Here is a 21,548-nt window from a genome sequence, read left to right on the forward strand (position 1 = left end):
TTTGTGGGCTTAATTGAGGAGTGTGTATGTTCTCCACCTGCTGTACATGGACGACTCGTAGACTGAACTCTTAGTAAGGGCTTGCACCAGTTTATTAACACAGAGGTAACAAAACACACCAGAGGTAGGTGTCCCTACACTCAGTCCTTGACGCGGACGTCAGGCTCTATCTATTCCTAGCCTGGGCTATCTCTTGGCCTCTCACTCGAGTTGGGATGGGGGCTTATCCAACACCACCCGACCGAGGAGAGCAGCACCCCACGTAATCTTAACCGGCTCTTGCAGACTTCTCTGAGCCCTACCCCTGGCTGTATCTTCGGCTCTCCTACTCGTAGAACCCGGACGGGGGATCAGCCAACACCGTCCGGTCACGAGCAGGAGAGACCTTCTTAAGACGCTCACCATCCCGGGCTCCCACAATGACCCCGCTTTCGCCACGGGGTCCCCCTTAAGTATTTCCCGTGACATGACGTCATTGCGCCTCACAGCGCTCATGATGTCATGTCGTCATACTACTCTACACATGTTTAGTGAGTGACATTGGGGATGTCACTGTATGGTGCCGGACAGCATCGTGTGTGTTGCAGAGTGATGCCGGCTCTAGCAGAGCACGGCGTGCGATGCACTGTGTTGCCTCTGAAGAAGAACTTCTGCAACTCAGTTGGACTCACTACACATGGATTTCCTCCCATAAAATAAAAAAACCCCTTCCAATTGAACATGTATTGCTCATCTATCCCAATGCTGGAAATTACTTGCAAAATTACTGAATTCGGATGACACATGCAATCATCATCCCCTCCTGCTGCCAAAAAAATGGCATGACCCTCTTTAAAAATATTCTTGAGACTTAGGATTTTCTGGGTCAGGAAGTGTAACAATAATAAAAATGTTCTTGTCCCTAACTCTTGTTTCTGTCCTGACAGGTGGAGGTGAATGTGAGTGTGCGCCACATGTACCTGTACAGCCGCGAGGTGCGTGGGGTGGTGGCACGTCTCCGCACCGAGTGTGGGTCACTGTCCGTGCACGCAGTTGCCTTGGCCCACACTCAAGGTGATCTGAACAAGGCCTTGGGACACGTTCGTAATGAGAAACAGGCAAATGTGCAAGCTTCTAGCATGCGATCGCGACGACCTACACGTGAGGTGGTAAGTCTTGAATAATAATAATTTAGTTGTCGAGGATGCTTTCCTTAAATGTGCGACAACGAATACCGAAATGACGTAAATCAACGCAATTTTGCCACGAGGACTAAACAATGCTGAAGCCGTGTTAATGCGTGCATCTTCATCCTAGACGTATCCGCAACATTACATTCAATTACTAAAAATACTACACTCAATACTAGTTTCGGCAGTAAACATTAAAACATTATTAGCAGTACATTATGAAAATAAAATCACTAAAATATCATGCGTAATTACTATATTGTACTCCATAGTACAGTACAGAACATTTCTTTATGCGCGATGCAAAGTAGTTTGTGTACAGGGTTAGGTGGAGGTGAAGGTTGAGAGGCGACGGTTACGAGAAAGGGCAGACGATGCTGTCAGCGACATGAGTGTGGGTTGAGGCAACGCTAGTCGGGTAGCGGTGGTGTTGATAATGAAGTGGCAACGTATTTTCTAAACGATATAAAAGGGGGAGGTGTAAAATCGCAAGGCTTACAGCGCAAGGCTATCACGAAGGCGCAGTACAGCACATACAGTAGTCTGCAGTAGCTACATGTTGTGATGTTGCTTTGTGGAATGCCAATTGAGGAATTTGTCGGTCATTTGTGAATTTGGAAAATTTTAACCATGACAGCAACACACATTGGCCTACTCTTATCAAACTAGATTCTTTGCCCATCCTAGGACGGAAGCTGTAATATTTACGAAAAAAATTAGCAGAGTATAATTGTATCTTGTGTTAATTAAATGGCAGTGAATCTTGCACGAAATTATGTCATACAACACTTCACTGCATTTCACTGTAGCACTGTATATAACTGACCTTCAATTTGTTCTAATTCACTGCTCTGATACTTTATTATTTTCTGCTTTCGGTCGCTGGGGTGCAAATAAATTGGATTGCAATACAATATCTGGAAAATCACCGAGAAATGTCTATTTAACCAAAATGTAGAAGCATAAATTAGACTTATCTTAGGAAAAAATATAGACCCCAAATCCAATTTGTTGCCACGTAGAATTATTTATTAGATTTATTTTAAATAAAGAAACGTGAAACTTAAAGCGAATTTGCAACAAATAATAATTCTGCTCTACCTTAATGACGGGGGTGCGGCATGTGGAGTGACGTCACGCGCGGGACACAAACACCCTAATTAATAATCATGAGCGGATGACGTCACTGATGTGGACCACGCCACCCACCCCCTCATTAATAATCAAGAGTGGATGATGTCATTCCACATGGAGTTCCCCCCCTGATCAATAATCATGAGCGGATTCCGTCACTCCACATGGAGCTCCCCCCCTTCATCAATAATCATGGTATGATGACGTCACTCATGTGGACCCTGGCCCCACCCCCTCATTAATAATCATGAGCGGGTCTTTATTTTGGATTGAATATTTCAGATTAACTGCAATACACCCGTCCTTGGACGGGCTATAGGCTACTTTTATAATAATTTAGAAGCAAAAATTAGACTTACCTTTTGTTTCAAGTGCTGAAGAAATAAATAAAGACACCAAATACACTTTGTTGCTGCGTATAAATATTGATTTGATTACATTTCAATAAAGAAACGTCAAATTTAAAGTTAATTTGCGTAAAACAAATTATTTCCAATCAACCTGCGGGAATGTAAAAATCCACCCGCTCATGATTATGAATGAGGGGGGGGTGTCTCTTTTGCAGTGACGTCACGTACGGATTTAGCACTGCTGCGTATATTTATTTTTTACTTTCTGTAAAGAAACGTCATATTTGAAGCAACTTTGCGAAAAAACTATCTTTCCACTCGGCCTTCCGCGCGAGTGTAAAAATCCACCCGCTCATGATTATTTTATTATTAATGAAGGGGGAGGGGGTATGTGGAGTGACGTCACGTGCATTACACACATTTCTGGGCTATTATAGTAGTAATGCCATCAGCGGGAATTGTAACGTCCACTATGAAGCGTCACTTTCATGTAAATTGCATCATCAGAATCGCTGATTTAGATCTCTGTATCGCGAGAAGAAAGCTCAAAGTGGTCCATGGGTGACCGGGATTTTGCTTCGGTGGCCATTGGACTTTGGAACTCTGTCTCAAAGTTGGTCAGGGAGTCTAGTTCAGTTTGGGCCTTCAGGTCCCCCCTAAAAATATTTATCTTTTAAGAAAGCATCTCGAATTTTAACTTAGCCACTTCTTACCCCCCCCCCCCCCCCCATTGTAAGGCACCTTGATGTTTTATGCATGGGGTCAGTAAAAGAGAAGAAGCAGAAAGAGAAGTGTTGTGAGCTGCGGTCCTGAGTGAATGTGTGTACAGGTGAGCGTGTAGCTCGGTGAGTGAGCGTGTGGGTGATTTGCCACAGTGTAATGGTTAGCACACTGGATTTGCGATGATCCTAAGGTCACCAGTTTGTTTCTATGGCAGTTGAAACAACGGTGCAAGTCTCTCGAATTCCCCCCCCCCTACTGCCTCTGCCCAGCCAGTAATGTAAATGTTGTACAGCACAGTCCAAGGGCAGACTGCGTGTGGTGGGTAAAGTTTGGGTGCGCCCATCTCTTCATACCAATAACCCGACTGGAAACGATAACCACTCCCTGACTTTCAGAACTGATACTTGATTGATAATTGGTTTTTTACCCTTCTATCTGGCAACAAAACTGACACCTTTTTTGTTGCCAGATAGAAGGGTTAAAAACCAATTATCATATTTTTACTGGCAAATGAGGTTCCCATAGTGGTACTTGATTCTGAAAATGGTTGCAGGCTTATTGGTTACTGTTTAACAACCCTACCATGTACACTGGTACTCAGAGTGCTGGGAGCTCACTGAATGCATGTACTGTATGAACTCTTCTCTTGGTCTGGCTGGGACTGTAGGGTCCAGATGAAGTGGACCTGCTGCTTGGTGTTGAGCGGAAGCAGCTGGCAGAGTTGGAGAGTGTCCTAGCAGAAACGCTGCTGCGCACTGAAGCCTTACAGCAAGTATGTCAGCGCATCAAGCAGTACAGCGTAGCACACTGCAACACTGGTTTATTATTAATAGAGTGCCCCCTTCACACCGGGGTGACTCAGAGCGCTTTACAAGCAGTAAGCAACTTGCATCATATCTATGGGACCTTTTTGCCCAGTATCAAAAATAATGAAAAATAATGAAAAATAATCATAGGTTTTACCCTTTCTGGCAATACACCAGGAGGTTTTTAGATATTCCAACACCAAATAGATACCTTTTGCAAGGGATCAAGTCTATATTAACCACAAATACTTGTGGCAAAACATGCAAACAAACATGCTCTGATAATATATTCTTTGTCCTTGAAACTGATTGGCCTTGTCTGAGCAGTTTTAGACCAGAGAACACCAAAAGGTACACATTACAAGGACAATGCAAGTATCAGAACACGTATATCTCTGGTCGAGCATTAATATCTACAGGACATTTTTACCAGGATCAACAATGATGAAACATAAGAATAGGTTTTACCCTTTCTGGCAATAAAACAGATGTTAAGATATTCAAACATCAAATAGATACCTTTTGGAAGGCACAAGTCCTTTTTTAATCAATTTGCATCACATCTCAGCAAATTGAAAAAGGCATCACCAGCAGCAGCTGTCCCCGTGTGGCACAAGAGGACTCCGCACCGACCAGCAAGAAGATATTAGTCTGCCGGTAGAGGGCGATGTTCCTATGGGTATCTCAATTGAGTAATTTGTGGGTCATTTCCCAAATTTGAACCATGACTTGCCAGCACACAATGACCTCATTTCAAATTGTTTCAGGGGATATTTAACGTCCACTGTGAAGCAGATAGCGTATACAGTCTATTTTCCTATAACGTGGTAGTTGCGTTCCTGCAGAACACCGTGTTATAGAAAAATGGCATTATAATAGATAATATAACATAGGATAAAGCACAGTCAGCGATAACACGTGAGATGCGTACGCAGGCCGAACAAACACTGAGGTGCGTGGATAGCATCTAGAAGCATCCAGCAGCATTCCGCCTTGTGCGATAATGCTTCGCCGAGGTAGCCGTACAACCACTTATTCCTACTCGTGCAAAGTAGTTCCATTCACTCAATCGCGTTATCTCCAATTCGCTTCCGCATTGTAAAAATGTGTTCCCTAATATATTCATTGCATTACATAAAATTCGCGTTATGAAAACTATGCGTTATCGGAGATCAGACTATTTATATGATTAATAAACTCAAATGAGTAACCAGGGCGGCCTGCCAGATTCAAACCGCAAACCTTTTGAAACAAGCGGCGGACACGCTCCTGTTGGGCCATGTCACCACCCCGTTGTGTTCATGCACACAACTCACTCGTCTTATACATGCACTGCTCTTGTTGAGGAAAAGCCTAGTTACTGCTGCCTGAATGGATTGCCAGATATTCCATGGTGTTTTTTTGCAATTGAGCACAGAACTTTGCATTCCTTCCAGTCGTAATTTTTTTTAATTCGTTTAACAGTTTTAACTAACATCAAAACTAGTAAGAAAAGTGTTATTTTAAAAAGTAATTGGGCTCGGGCAGGATATAATCCTGACGAGAAGGGGTAAGTGAGCGATGGTTAAGAATCACAATGGAGTTGCACTGAAGGAATGGAATGCGATCAAGGAGATGGAGTGATGGAGTGATATAATCAATTCGCGTGCTGGTGCTGGATGGATTCCTGCAGTGCAGGATCCTGAGAGGTGGCAGTGGCATGGGGAGGTATTCATCTGGCAGTGGATTGGGCATGGCTGATAATGGTGATGAGCAGGTTTACTAAGATAGTACCTATTCGACTTGAGGGCACTACATTATTTGTAAATGTATATATTGCATGTTTGCACCTCCAATTAGCACGGTTGGCTACGTACGGTGCGAAAGAAGTTAGACATACATATGGACATTGCATTTATAACTACAGTGTTATTCTTTGAACTTGTTTTTCTCTCTTTGCCGTAAGCGGTTGCTGGCGTGCATCTCTAAGAGGTCTTGTGTGCTAGACTTGATCGGTCACGCAACACCCAGTCGTCTAAGTCATACGACTCCTTCTGCCAAATGGAGCCCAGATCCTATTGGCCCACTGTCCCCAGGTATACACGTGGTATGGAACATGCAGATGTTTATGCACAGGTCGTAATAATAATTTGCTTTAGAGTAGCTTTCTTTATGCCGGGGTGTCTCACAGCTTTTAATACATGAGAAGCACCTTACATCTCATCTCAAATACTTTAAGGGTACCCTCCAGTGACAGCAGTCTCTGGAGCACAAGGTGACTCAGCACCTCGCCTGCAAGAAGGCATTCGTATTGTCAGTCGGGGAGATTCTTGATATGTATTTTCCAATGGAGTAATTCACTCCGTAATTTTGGGAATTTATAAATATATGTTTTACTATGATGCCAGCGCACATGGCCTACTCATTTCGAGTTACATTAGAGGATTTTTAACGTCCACTGTAAATTAAGCAGATGGTGTGTGGTAATATACCATGAAGGCACACCGCAGTATCAACCAGGGTGGCCTGCTAGGTTCAAACCATGAACCTCTGCAACAAGCACCAAACGTCCTGCTGGGCCATGTCACTACCAAATAGTACAGTACCATGTATTGGGAGTAATAATGTTACAGGACACACATGCCATGCCATAATGTCATACGTCAAGAGTACTTACAACATCGCACAGTGATTCAAGGGAGTACACAGTCCTGTGAGTCCAAAGAGTTGAGCGAGACCGGAGCCATATAATACAGCACAATATGACCAATAAGGGCCAATTACTTCTACATATATATAATTTACATTTGTATATCCGTTCATTTATCTATCATGCTCTTGAACTCCCAAACGCTGTGTGGGAGAACAAAATCCATAAAATATAAACAATTTCCCTTGCCGAGGACATTCCCAGGAAATTGTATAAAAGGTCTGTGAAGATGCATTATAAATTAATGTGACATTTCTTTATTATTGTTAACGAATGTGCTGAAACAGGTAAAACATTTATTAGTCAATGCCTGTGTCCTCTCCATTTGCGCTTAGGTTGAGTTGGGATTGTCCAGATTTGGCATGGAAATTCGTCAGCGCTTCTTCCACCACACACGCCATGGTTCTGGTTATGGCTGTGATTATAATATGGTTATGGTTGTGGTTAGAATATGGTTATGGTCGTGATTATAATGTGCTCATTATTGTGGTTATAATGTGGTAGTTGTGGTTATGGTTGTGCTTAAAATATGTTTACGTTTTTGTTTATGTGTTTGTGGTTATAATTTAGTTATGGTTGTGTTTTGAATAAGCTTATGGTTGTGGATAGCATGTGTCTGGTTGTGATTATTTAACGTGGTGATGGTTATAATGTGATGGTTGTGTTTATAATTTGTTAGTGATTATAATGTGGTTATTATGGTTGTGGTTAAAATGTAGTTTTGGTTGGGATTATATGCTCCTATTGTTGTTAGAATATGGTTATGGTTTTGGTTAGGTTATCATGGTTGTGGTTATAATGTGGTTGTGGTTATGGTTATTTGGGTTGTGGTTATGTTGTGGATATTTTGTTCTGGATATATTGTAGTTCTGGTGGTAATGTGGTAGTTATAGTTATACTTATGTGGTGGTTATGTTTTGATTTTGGTAATGTAACTGTTGTTGTAATGTTGAAGTTATGTGGTTGTGCTTAGAAAGTTGTGGTTATGTTGTGGTCTCAATGGGGTTATAATGTGTTGTGGTTATAATGTGCCTGGTGTGGTTGTGCTTAAATTGTGGTTGTGGTTATATTTTGGCTGCTGTGGTTGTGATTCTGTGGTGGTTATACTTGTGGTTGCAATGTGGCTATAGTTTTTAAGATGCAGGTTGTGGATATAGTTGTGGTTATATTGCGGCTATTGTGGTTATGTCTCTGTAGTTGTGGTTGATGGTTGTAGTTATAGTGTGGCTTTATTTGTGGTTGTAAAATAGTTGTACAACTGTTACTATTAACAATATTTGTTTTAATATGTTGTTGATGTTTATATATTATTGTTGTTGATGTTGATATGAACATTATTACTGTTGATAATGTCACAACATTTTCGATTTAAAGCTTTCGTGACTGCAGGGATTCATCTTCTTGGTTCTTTCGGTAAAGTCACGTAGAAGGGAAGTAATAAAATAATAAAAATAAAACATAATAAAATAAAATAATTCTCACGACGTTTCGGCTACAACGCAAGCAGCCGTCTTCAGGTGAAGAATGAGACACTACCAAGCTAGGAGCTTATATATAAGCTGGGTTGGAGGTGCAAGAAGAGCGCCTTAACAAAAAGAATGTGCATATGAAGAGGAATTTAGCATATTCATGGGAAATGCGTAGGAGGTGGGTGGGGGGGGGGGTTTCATAGTCATATTATGCCCATGCATTATGCAGGATCAACAGCACCAAGGGGGGGTGCAGGGAGTAGCATTAACAAAGGAAAGGAATGTTAATAGTATGTAGCTGCAGTTACTAAACAACCACGTAGAAAACTAAAGTATAAACTACATAAAAAACTAAAGAGACCCCACCAACAGCCTCGTCACTAAAACCAACAAAATCATTTCTGATTCAACCGCATTAATTGATCAGACCAAACAGTTCTCGTTGAAACCTTCTGCAGCCAGACCACCAATATTATACGGCTTGCCAAAGATACATAAAGAAGATACACCTCTTCGTCCCATTGTCTCTACTATCAACTCCCCCACCTATAAATTGGCTCGTTTTTTGTCTGAAATCCTACGGCCTTTCACTGGAAAAACCACCTCTGCGGTACTAAACTCTACTGACCTGGTATCGACAATCAAGGGGATTGCCCTGTCCCCAGACGACCTGCTTGTCAGTTTTGATGTGGTTTCCTTATTCACCAAGGTTCCTGTACCTGACACCATCGCAATCATTGAAGACTTGGTTCATCAAGGACTGCATGCTGGGGTACCCCCCCTGGTGACCCACTGCTTAACCAATACATACTTCACCTGGAATGGAACTTTCTACAAGCAAACTGAGGGCACCCCAATGGGCTCCCCCCTATCTCCGGTTGTAGCCAACATCTTCATGGAGAAATTTGAGACTGACGCCATCCAGACTGCCATTCTACGCCCGACCTTATGGAAGAGGTACGTAGACGACACTTTTGTCATCTGGCCACATGGCAGGCCTACTCTAGACCAATTTCTCGACCACATCAATTCCATACACCCAGCCATCAGATTCACCATGGAAGTCGAAAAAGATGGCAAGCTACCCTTTTTGGATGTCCTAATCAAAAGGAGACCTGATGGTTCAATGAGCCACTCTGTCTACAGGAAAGCCACCCATACGGATGCTTACCTAAAACCGGATTCCCACCACCATCCATCCCAGAAGAATTCCCTCATCAAGACTCTATATCATAGAGCCCAATGCATCTCCGACCAGGAACACATTGCCAAGCTCTTAAGGCTAATGGTTACTCCGACTACACAATCCGCAAAGCCATTACTCCAACCATCAAGAAGGATCCTGTTGAGGAGCCTTTCAAGACCATCACCTTACCCTACATTGCTGGGGTCACAAAAAAGATCTCCAAAATCCTGATTAAACACAAGATCCAGGTCCGATTCAACACAGTACATAAAATCCGTGATCTGGTACCGTCTGTAAAAGATGTGGTTCCAGACATACAGTACCCTGGCGTCTCGAAACTAAGTTGCCTCTGTGGTAGCAGTTACATTGGGGAAACCAAACGACATGTCTCGGACCGCATCCGTGAACATAAAGCAGACCTGAAACACGGTAGGACAAACACCTCAGCCGTGGCAGATCACTGTTACAACTCAGTGGGCTCACATGACATTGACTTCTCCAAGACAGAGGTTCTCTGCAAACCATCTGGCTATCATGAGAGATTTGTTCATGAGGCGATCCACATATACAAACACAGAGACAATTTTAACCGAGAAGATGGATTCTGGCTTAGCAATCATTGGAAGGACGTAATAAACCATTTCAGATCTTAACTGATTGTGTTCACGTTTACGGTGACTTTCAGACCGCGTTCCACTCACTGGCATTGTATTCTCCGCAGGGAATGGATTCTTTGCTCCGCTGCAAGTTTTCCCCCCCACGACTCACCCATTGACACGACGGTCAATGGTACAGCGTATAATAACAAATAGTATAACATTTATATGCTTAATACAATGTACAAAGTAATATATAGTATCGTAATTGTATAGTAAACATATAGCAGTGTGATACACATTAGGGTGAGTGGAATAATACATAGTGTTATATTAAAATGTATAAGGGTGGTTTATAGCAATACAGTATATAATTTAATGTTGGGTTTATCTATGGCAGTATATAGTATGGTGTATGCTCGTGTGATGTAAGAGAATAAAGTTTAGATGGAAGCATATTATATAATTTTTACGACGTAGAATTGTAATGTATTACTTGCTGTTAGTAACTCAGCTTATTGTAGAGTATAGTAAGTATACTGATGGTGCTATGCAGTTTATACTTTAGTTTTTTATGTAGTTTATACTTTAGTTTTCTACGTTGTTGTTTAGTAACTGCAGCTACATACTATTAACATTCTTTTCCTTTGTTAATGCTACTGCACCCCCCCTTGGTGCTGTTGATCCTGCATAATGCATGGGCATAATGACTATGAAACCACCCCACCCACCTCCTACGCATTTCCCATGAATATGCTAAATTCCTCTTCATATGCACATTCTTTTTGTTAAGGCGCTCTTCTTGCACCTCCAACCCAGCTTATATATAAGCTCCTAGCTTGGTAGTGTCTCATTCTTCACCTGAAGACGGCTGCTTGCGTTGTAGCCGAAACGTCGTGAGAATTATTTTATTTTATTATGTTTTATTTTTATTATTTCATTACTTCCCTTCTACGTGACTTTACCGAAAGAACCAAGAAGATGTCACAACATTGTTGATGTTATGATATTGTTGTTGATTTAGAATTTACTAGTGAGTGTCATCAAGGAATCCATATAATTTGCAGTCACTTAAGTAATATCCTGCACAAATGTGTGGCAAGTGCTAGTACATAATAAATACATACAGGCAGACCTCGCTTGTCGCTGAACATGCGTTCCTGAAGAAGTGAGCACTCATCGAATAAGCGGTAAATGGGGTCATAATACCATTCTATATATGCAGATGCGTTCCCGACAGCGTTATTTCTTTTGTATGAGTAATATAAGAATAATTTATTATAACATCAGTAAGTATGATGTACTGTACTCATGAGTGCATTCTACTGCACCCCTACAAGGCAGCGGTGAGAGGCGAGGTTGTTGGAGCTGCTGCTGCACTCCCAATCGCGGTCATTCTCAGTGAGGTTTATTTTAGGTGGAGCCTGAGAGACTTTATCCTGTTTTTGTGAGTTCTCATCTCACTAACATTGACATTTAAAAAATAAAAATAGATTTTAAAAAATGTAATTGTGACTACAAATCGTGATAAAACTAAGCTCAACTATTTTTTATTTTACCAGACAAGGCCCACTGAGCTATATATATCTTTTTTAGAAGCGACCTAGCCACAAATTGTAGCCTAATGAAGTGGCTTATCACGTGGAATTTTGTAGCAGCCAATCGAATCTCTGGGGGTGGGGTCTGGTTGGCTGAGAGCCATGCATCAGAGAATGATGGGGGTGGGTACATTTCCTCGGCCAGCACTGCTGCGTATTCTCACAAAAATTTGTAGGTGCTTTACAGTATAGATGTTTTGATCTTACATTTTTTCGTAAACATTTTCTCCAGGACAAGGAATGCTATAAAGAATCAGCATTCTACGGGGTCGCACTAGTGAGGTTTCCCTGTTAGTACATTTGGTTATTGTGACATTTTGTATTATACACAAAGGCACTATGGGTATGCTGTGTAAACCCAGCAAGGACCTGGGTTTGATTCCCAACTTTGATGCCTTTATGTGTGAAGTTATGATCAACCCCTGTCCTGTGTGGGGTTTCTCCAGGTTATCTGGTTTCATCCTGTAAGCTAACAAAGCAATGTAAGAAGAGGCGTTAACTAACCATCCCAATGCTGAATTATTACCTGAAAATTAGTCACTTGGGATTATACATAGCAACATTACCCCCGACTCCACAGTCTTGGTCGGACCATCCAGACAAAGTATCTTGAGACTGACTGAGGCTACGCTGGGTAAGCAAACAATAATAATACAATACCACAATATAAATTATGTTCTCTGCATAATCTCCGAAATGCACCTGTGGATAAAATCCCTGTGCCCACGTATGTCAGAGTGCACCCGCGTGCTGGAAGAAGCTGCACAAGGTCAGAAGGAGGTGATGGCAATCCGCTCTGAGATTAGTCACGTGATCAAGAAGGTGGCTCACCTGCAGAGCAGAACACGCCAGCGTGTGACACAAGGTTTGGGCCAGAAGCTAGTGGAGACCAACTGCCTCGCGGTAATCAGCGCAGCACATACCACACACAGAAACGTGCACAGCTCTCACACAGATAGTCATAATGACAATGATATGTCTTTGCCCTTCTTTTTGGGGTTGCCACAGTGACTCGGAGATGTTATTTCCCTCGCCTGGTATGCAGGAGGTCGTGGGTTCGATCCCGACCCTGCCGCCTGTATATTTGGAGTTTGCATGTTCTCTCTCCCTGTGGTCGCATGGATTTTCTCTGAGTCCTCCTGTTTTTTCTTCCACATTTAGAATTAACATCACGCGTTTAGAGTATTTCACTGCTATTAATTTCTGCATGATAAGCCACTTCGTTAAGCTATAATTTGTGGCCAGGTCGCTTCTGGAAAAGAGCTATATAGCTCAGTGTGCCTTACCTGGTAAAAGAAAAATAGTTTAGTGTTAGCATCTCATAGTTCTTTACACACAAAATAAGCAAATTGCATCTCATCTGGTCTCAAATATTGAAAGAGCTCCCCCAGTGGCAGCTGTCCCTGAGGCACAAGGTGACTCAGAATCTGGCCCTGTTGTAAGGCATTCTTGCGCTAGTGTGAGTGATATTGCTATACCTTATCCCAGTTGAATAATTTTTGGATCATTTTTCGAATTGGACAAAATCGGACCTTGACGCTGGCACACAATGGCCTCTTTTCAAATGACGTCATGAGATCTTTAACGTTCGTTGTGAAGCAAACTGCATAGTATGAATAATTCACAGCAAAGAAATAACCAGGATTCGTTGACCACACGGAACGCACACACCTCTCAAGTGGATGGTGACTTACACTCTGTTAGTAGCTTGAATCCAGTTGTGCATTAAAAACATTGCAAAAAAGTAGAAATCATGAAACAATGATGGATGTCTTGTTTTTTCCAGCGAGCGCTGCAAGTGAGCGCAGGCCACACACGCATGGCAATCCACCAAGCACAGAGGTGGCATGCGGCGATCTCAACAGCACAGGGGTACATAAAGTCTTTGTTGTGTTGTTGTGTCTATACCCTTTTTTTATTAAGAACAATTCAAAAAAAAATTATTATATATATTTTTTTATATTATCTATATATCTTTTTTTTAAATTAAACAATGAAAACAACTCACTTCTCCTCACAAGCACACCAGGAATCCATGAAACATGGAGGGCGGTTAAAATGATAAGAATTCGGTCACAGAGAGGTCATAGACATCCAGATGGACAAAAAGATGTATGGACTAGCCTCCCAGGACATCTGGAGATGTACAGATAAGGTGCAGAGTAAATAACGGTTGCAACTCGCGTTTTCTTAACGTTTTCCTTACCGAAAAGTAGAAACTTAACAAAGATAATTAACCAACAAACCATAAGTTTTTTTTATTAGTAATTATCTTATATTACTCTATTCACCGCATACATATTATTTAGAATTATATGTTTCCTATCTACATGCCCTTCCTAAAAACTAAAGAGTACGAATTCCAGAAAGCTTAAGTGGAAACATAGTTACACTTAACCTCAGGACATTAAAATATAACTCAGAATAAAACACCAATCTCTGGAGAACTAAACTTGGCGAAGCCCCAAAATAATAATGTGACGAGGATCATTACGAATATTCATTAAACATAGACGAATGATAACCACGATACTAAGACCGAAGGAACTCATAAAATATAATTCAAGAATAAATGTAACACACAGGACCACATAAATGTATTGCAAACATCTCCTCAGCCACCTTTGTCTTCCAGCGGGGTCTGGCAAGCAAGGAGGGAGCATAAAGGTCACAGGGGGGAATCGGTGCCTGACATTCCAAAGATATCTGTTTTTTTATTCTGTTTGTTTTCTCTCGCAAGAGACGCGGAGAGAGGAGAGGGTGCTCACGTTTTGAGTTAAACACGGCCGTCTTTGTCTCCCCGCAGCACAAACAGATGGCCCATGAATGCTTGGAGGGTTAGGAAAGGTCGCGAGGAGGGGTCGCGGGGGTGTCTGCTTTTTCTCGCTCTGTTTGTGTTTTGTCGCCCGCTCGCAAGGAATGCACAGAGAGGGGAGTCACGTTTTTAAGTTAGGCACAGGCGCACATAACAAGCAGTCTGGGTTGAGTCGTGCTCAGTCTCGCAACTCGGCTTGCGACGCGGTGTTGCGACGGGGCTCGCAAGAGAGCGGAGGCGCGTCGTGCCTCGAGGAGAGATGGGACGACGAGGGGTCATTATGGTGACAGTCTGAGGGCAGTCTGTTCGAGTCGCGCTCAGTCTCGCAACTCGGCTTGCGACGCGGCGTTGCGACGGGGCTCGCAAGAGAGCGGGGGCAGATCGTGCCTCGAGGAGAGATGGAACGAGGAGGGGTCGTTCGAGTCGCAGAAGTCTGAGTTCAACCTGGGTCGGGGCTGGGTTTCAGCCGTGCTCCGGCTGGCGGAGCGTCGTGAGGAAACGAAACACCGATGCCGATAGCCGGTGTCGCTTCTCGCAGAACAAAGTTAAGTGCGAGTGAAGCTGGCAGCTGCACGAACAAGGGAAGCACGGAGCAGAGAGAGTGACGAGTGACGACAAGCAATCAACCTGTAAAAGGGCAGAGATCGCCAAGCGTCGACCAAGCGTGCAAAGCAGAGAGAGCGCAAGAACAGCACGACTCGGACGTCACCGGGCGTCACCGAGCGTCGTGCCAACTCGTCATCCAGCAGTGGAGAGAGAGAGAGCGCAGGAGCAGCACGACTCGGACGTCACCGGGCATCACCGAGCGTCGTGCCAACTCGTCATCCAGCAGTGGAGAGAGAGAGAGCGCAAGAGCAGCACGACTCGGACGTCACCGGGCGTCACCGAGCGTCGTGCCAACTCGTCATCCAGCAGTGGAGAGAGAGAGAGCGCAAGAGCAGCACGACTCGGACGTCACCGGGCATCACCGAGCGTCGTGCCAACTCGTCATCTAGCAGTAGAGGGAGAGAGAGCGCAAGAGCAGCACGACTCGGACGTCACCGGGCGTCACCGAGCGTCGTGCCAACTCGTCATCCACCAGTGGAGAGAGAGAGCGCACAAGCAGAGACACGCAAGAGAGAGGGAGCAGCGGGGGCTCGCGGCGGCCACGCCCAACCCAGAGAAAACTTCTGGCCGCTGTTTGTATCCTCCTACACCACACAAGCTAACGACACAATTAATATTACGAGGGGACAACGCACACACAGCACGCACATGAATAAGACTTAAAAAAAAATTGTCTTTGCGTTTCAAAAAGGGTTGCCATTTCGAGGTGGTGCGTTCAATATCAACGGATCGTGCAAAGCAGTTGCTGCCGTCGAGTTACATGAATAAGAAATGTTTTAGTCATTCATTTTCGTTAACTGCATGATCTCGCCAATGAAGAAGTATTTTTAGTCATTCATTTTCGTTAATTGCATAATCTTGCCCATGCATTTATTGACGTATACCTGCTTTCGCATAAGAGAGTGTCATGTGCTTGTTTAGAATTAAAATTGCTTAACACCAACTGTTCGAGTGCTTCTTTCCAAGTCCATGCAAAACTATCTTATTCTTGATAACTGTATCCTGTGATGAGATCTGAAACTGGAGACCTAAAATAACATAAACACACTAAGATAATCGGTAAACGTTTAATCCATGATAATCGTGTTATCCTGATTGATATAACTCTGGATAAACGAAACTAAGCCTAATTATCACAACTGCACACATTAACATAATCGCAAGCGTCCGCATAAATTACCACGATTATCTCCGCGATTATCATAATTTATGCATATAATTACACACATTATCATAATTTATGCATGTTAATACACACATTAACATAATGCGATTTGCGCATTTTTTGGAAAATTATTAATTTTTATTATTTGTATCAAAATTTCATAATCCAACACATACAACATAATGGGTGGCTCGTCCGGGATCTCTCGCAGACAGTGTTTTGCATGGATGATGGAATGAATCACTACGTGTTAACTAGAATATCGTGATCGAACATTGCATGGTGATTGTAAACGGGCGTAAAACAAAACAAAAAAAAACGCCCTCTGAGGTTAAAACCCAGAATAGCAGGTTGAAACAAAGACAGTGGAATTAAGATAATATAGTATCAAACCGATTGCATCCTGTGATAAATGGTGTTAGATGTACGCACTCTGAATCAGAAAATAACAGAATAGCTCGAGTCAAACTGACCACACTCTGTGAGATAACTGTTTTATATGCACTCTGAAAGAAAAGGTCAAAGTAACTCCTGCCACTTGAGATGCTAGGATTAAGAATAATTTTTGAATGGGTTACAGGGTACTGGGAGCTCGTATTAAAACGTACCAACCAATCTGTTACAAAGCAGTACAGTCAGAGAGACATATGGGAAGGGAGCTGTATCGATAACACGAACACACCTCGGGGGAAACTAATTGACTGGATAAAATGTAACGAAGGTGAACACGACGCAAAAACTGCAGAGAAGGCAAGACAGGACTCATGCCTTCTCACACAGGTGTAGTGACATAAGAAGGGAGGGGCTGCTGGGGGCTCTGGGATCCCAGGCGAGTCCAGACGCTTAAGCCTTTGGGCGCCAGGCGCTGGGTTCCCAGGGGGTCCAGACGCTTAAGCCTCTGGGCGCCAGGCGTTGAGTTCCCAGGCGCTTAATCCCCTGGGCGCCGCCAACGGGGGGGGGGGGCTGTGTGTGCTCTGTGGGATGTCTGGTGGCGCACACGGCCCCACCCCTCGTTGGACCAGGCATAAAAGGAGAGCTCCCTGGACGATCGGGGCCCAGTTGTAACTCAAGACCCAAGACCCACGACCAGCCATCTGAAGACCCTGGGATGCTGCGAGAGCCAGCGCTGGGACTCTGGAACTCCCGACTCTACGACCTTGTGAGGGCGAGTCCGGAGCATAGCCAGAGTAGAGTAGCTAGGCTGTGTAGCTAGGCTGTGTACCTAGGCTGTAACAGAGTATCAGGACTGTTGGAGAGTTGGACTGTTGGGAGTGTTGTATCGTAATAAAGAAGTTACGTCTACAAGTGTCTCCGGAACCCGTTACACAGGCATACAGACAGGGATTGTGGAATGAGGAAAAATTTGGAAAGGAAACGGGAGAGAAATCGTCTCTAATAAACGAGGAGAAATGCCCTCACACCCTCGAGAGGGAGGAGAAATCAGTGCTCGCGACACCAGCGAAACTCACAGACGTTGATCCACAGAATAAATATGGAAGTAACATTAAATCACACTCTTGGGTACGTGGACAGAGTCCAGGGACTGATCGCACAAAAGTTAAAGTAAAGTCGCCAAGACATGCTTCACTAAGGGCAGAGGCAAAAACTGAAGGGAAATGGCAACACGAGCGACATGGCACAGAGCGCACACACAAAAAATGCACGCCGCTGAAACACGCCCGACACAGCACAGATGAAAGTGACAGATTGCCTGATGATAACTTGTTTGATGATGACGCTGACGGCGATCAACTTTCGGAATACTTATTCAACTGTAAAACCCTTAAATTGATGGACAAGGCTCTAGTCAGAATTCCCGATTTTGATCCATGGATATACACACACATATCGCAACAGTAGAAGAGGAGGCAATGATTAGAGGGCTGAGGAGACGGGATGAAAAAGCGAGTTTGTTGAAACGGAGCTTACATAAAGAATCTATACCATGGGTAAAGTCACTACCATGCCAAGTTAGAAATGATTTTAAACAACTGAGCCTGGCAGTGATTCGGAAGTTTGGAGAATATTCGACATTTACTGAGGGGTTTTATGCGGTAAAATCGATGACCCAGGGCATGGACCAAGACCCACGTGACTACCTTTTACAATTTAAAAGAGCGTATTACGCAGGCGATGTGAATCGAAATCACGAAGGAGATAAAATGTTCAAAATTATGTTTTTTGAATCCTTGAGCCCAGAGATTACAGAAAGGGTGAGAATGGTTTTGAATCCAGAAACCGCATCCTTACGCCGCATAGAGAGCAAGGCGTACATGGCATGGTTATACAGAGCTAAGAATCATAATTCGGATCCAGAACACAGGGAGAGGGATAAGGAACCCAGCCTCTCAGAGAGGAATAAAAATCACCGAGCAGTCCCACAATGCAGGGAGGAGCAAACACGCACGCACCTGTGGCAAAATAAACCAGAGAGAGGTTGGCACGAGAATGAGAGCGGCACAAAGCCGAACATTCAGGAGAATCGCAGAATGTGGAGGCCAAGGGCAGAATCATATCAACACCCCATGCCCCGACATACGCAAGGTCAAAATTACCCACAAAGATGGCGAAGTAACGATCCAGGAAAAATTTGGCACCCAAATGGGAGAAACACTGGGCCAAAAATGTACGAGAATCGCAGGAGGGAGAGGTTCAGAGCAGAACCATATCAACACCCCATGCCACGACACACGCAAGGTCCAAATTACACGCAAAGATGGCAAGATAACCATCTAGCGGGAAGGTGGTACAGAGACTGCGGAGGTATGGAGGCGAACATTCAGTTGAATCGCAGGATGGGAGGTCAAACACAATCGGTCCAATTCCGACCAATTTCTCTACCGGCTATACCAGGAGGGAATAGAGGAATAACACAGAATGCGGTCCAAATACGTGATGAACCACCCACAGTGAGTGAGAGCGAGCGGCCAACACGCGCCCAACCCGCCGAGGTTTTGTTAAACCCTGAGCTCAATGGGAAATGCAAGCAGGCTGCAAGTGACAGGGCGAACAAATACCGCCACGACAGGGAAACATTAAAAGCATACGATGCGGTAGGAAACACGAGCAGTGCTCTTGTAAATGACGCACGGATCGAATACAACGACAGGGCTGCATTGAAGCGTGATCGGACGGTAGATAACAGACAGATAGGAAAACTGGATCGCCCGGAAAAAGGTAAAGCCACCCAGGACGTCGCAAGAGCGCGCGATGGTGGGGCAGAGAGAGCGAACACAGAGACACGCCCTGAGGAGTGCAGGCGTGAGCCTTTGAATGAAAAATATCCAAGGGAAACCAAAATTAAGGTGGATCGGAGTGCTGGAATGGAGACGAATGTCCATGACGTATCGGGAATGGTGTTGAAATCCAACCCAATCGGAAAAAACAAAAGGGCAACATTACGAGGCACGGAATTAAATCGACACGCTGACTCGGCAAATGTGCATGTAATCGCAGAGAGAGCGAATGCCATTGATAACGGAGTACAGAAGTTGGTTGTGTGCGCGAATTCTGATTATGTGCAGCACAATTTTACACCACACATTCCCACGACGCGAGAGAGTGAGAGGGGAAATTACAAAAACGAACCGGAAAAACATGATCGAATGATCAAAGTGATAAGTGGTAAACCAGACACTCGGAACTTGGTAAAAAGATTGCAAGGATGTAACAGGAGGAAAATAACGCAAAAATGCGTTCGAAACCGCTACCTAGCGTTTCCCAGGATTTAACAAAAACAAAAAAAATAATATCCGCCGTAGTTATGATGTATGAGAACCGATGTAACGTAATATCGATGTTTAACGTTTTGTTTTATTTTCTTTGCTCAATTCAAATGTAACCATGTTAAGATTGTGATACATACGCGCGCGCTTTGGAAGGAACGTTTTGTTTTATTTTCTTTGCTTATTTCAAATGTAACCATGTTAAGATTGTGATACATACGCGCGTGGTAAGGAATAACCGCCGAGAGTGAGGGCGGCTTATGGATTCATAACACAAAAAAAGGGCATTTACTTTGTTTGAAAATTCGCCAGTGGCCAAATCGACCCCTGATAATTTTCAAAAGGGCGGATTATTGTGTCTATACCCTTTTTTTATTAAGAACAATTCCCAAAAAAATTATTATATGTATATATTTTTTATATTATCTATATATCTTTTTTTTAAATTAAACAATGAAAACAACTCACTTCTCCTCACAAGCACACCAGGAATCCATGAAACATGGAGGGCGGTTAAAATGATAAGAATTCGGTCACAGAGAGGTCATAGACATCCAGATGGACAAAAAGATGTATGGACTAGCCTCCCAAGACATCTGGAGATGTACAGATAAGGTGCAGAGTAAATAACGGTTGCAACTCGTGTTTTCTTAACGTTTTCCTTACCGAAAAGTAGAAACTTAACAAAGATAATTAACCAACAAACCATAAGATTTTTTTATTAGTAATTATCTTATATTACTCGTATTCACCGCATACATATTATTTAGAATTATATGTTTCCTATCTCTACATGACCTTCCTAAAAACTAAAGAGTACGAATTCCAGAAAGCTTAAGTGGAAACATAGTTACACTTAACCTCAGGACATTAAAATATAACTCAGAATAAAACACCAATCTCTGGAGAACTAAACTTGGCGAAGCCCCAAAATAATAATGTGACGAGGATCATTACGAATATTCATTAAACATAGACGAATGATAACCAAGTGTTGTATATGTTGGGTATGAAAATTTGTTATGTTGTATGCGTGCGTGGGTGAAATTATTATGTTGTATATGTGGGTTATGAATATTCAGTGGAAATAATAATAATTAAATGAAATTTGGCCAAATGTGTAATTATCCGGAAATATGTTAATTTATGTAATTACGCACATTTTAATTATGCCAATTCGAGAGGTAATCGTATTAATTATGCGAGTGGGTGTAATTATGATAACGCAAGTCGTTATGATAACCAGACCCCGGTTCACCCCGTTATCGCTTTAACATTTACTGAGTATGTATTAGTGTGTTTATTAAGGTCACCAAGTTCAAATCTCAACGCAGAAGCAGATCTTATGCATAGATTTCAGGAAAGAATCACACAACCACTTCTGTATTGATCAATTTATTACTAATTCAACCTTAACTATGATATAGTATGCGAACTCTCAATCCCTGAACGTCAATACGGCATCAATACAGTATCATCAACGATTGTCTGATTTCACTTTGACAACGGCACATGGA

General features: G+C 43.0%; 1 long non-coding RNA gene across 1 annotated transcript in view; it reads right to left on the minus strand.

Annotated features, from left to right (window-relative positions):
• Positions 1 to 21,548, minus strand: part of LOC133356927 (uncharacterized) — a 61,736-nt gene that overhangs the window by 4,009 nt on the left and 36,179 nt on the right. Inside the window, exon 3 of the long non-coding RNA XR_009756914.1 lies at positions 960 to 1,069. This is a non-coding gene — a long non-coding RNA (uncharacterized LOC133356927). The remainder of the gene's footprint in view (positions 1 to 959; positions 1,070 to 21,548) is intronic.

This window comes from Lethenteron reissneri, chromosome 56, assembly GCF_015708825.2.
Source record: "Lethenteron reissneri isolate LAM-NWPU_2019-01 chromosome 56, ASM1570882v1, whole genome shotgun sequence".
Taxonomy (NCBI): Eukaryota; Metazoa; Chordata; class Hyperoartia; order Petromyzontiformes; family Petromyzontidae; genus Lethenteron; species Lethenteron reissneri.